The 211-nt window shown below is 74.9% G+C and overlaps 1 protein-coding gene across 2 annotated transcripts in view; it reads right to left on the minus strand.

Moving 5' to 3' along the window:
- COQ9 (coenzyme Q9) overlaps nt 1-211 on the minus strand; it is an 8631-nt gene that overhangs the window by 7646 nt on the left and 774 nt on the right. The window lies entirely within an intron of this gene.

Genomic DNA, 211 nt, shown 5'->3' on the forward strand with positions numbered 1-211 from the left:
CCCTCGCACACCGCCTGGGGCACTTTCAGGACCAGGGAGGTGCGAGGGGCTGGCGGGGCGCCAGGCCCGCTGAAGGGCTCTCCTCACGCCAGGCCTCGCACGTTCTCCTTCGCCCAGACACTGTGCTCCCCAAAGAGACCCTCACGGGCCAGGCTGCGCCCCTCCGGCCGGCCTGCCAGCCCGCCCCGGGGCCCGCAGCCACCGGCCTCAG

The sequence above is a fragment of the Haliaeetus leucocephalus genome, unplaced genomic scaffold (assembly GCF_000737465.1).
Source record: "Haliaeetus leucocephalus isolate CR32 unplaced genomic scaffold, Haliaeetus_leucocephalus-4.0 Scaffold92, whole genome shotgun sequence".
Lineage (NCBI taxonomy): Eukaryota > Metazoa > Chordata > Aves > Accipitriformes > Accipitridae > Haliaeetus > Haliaeetus leucocephalus.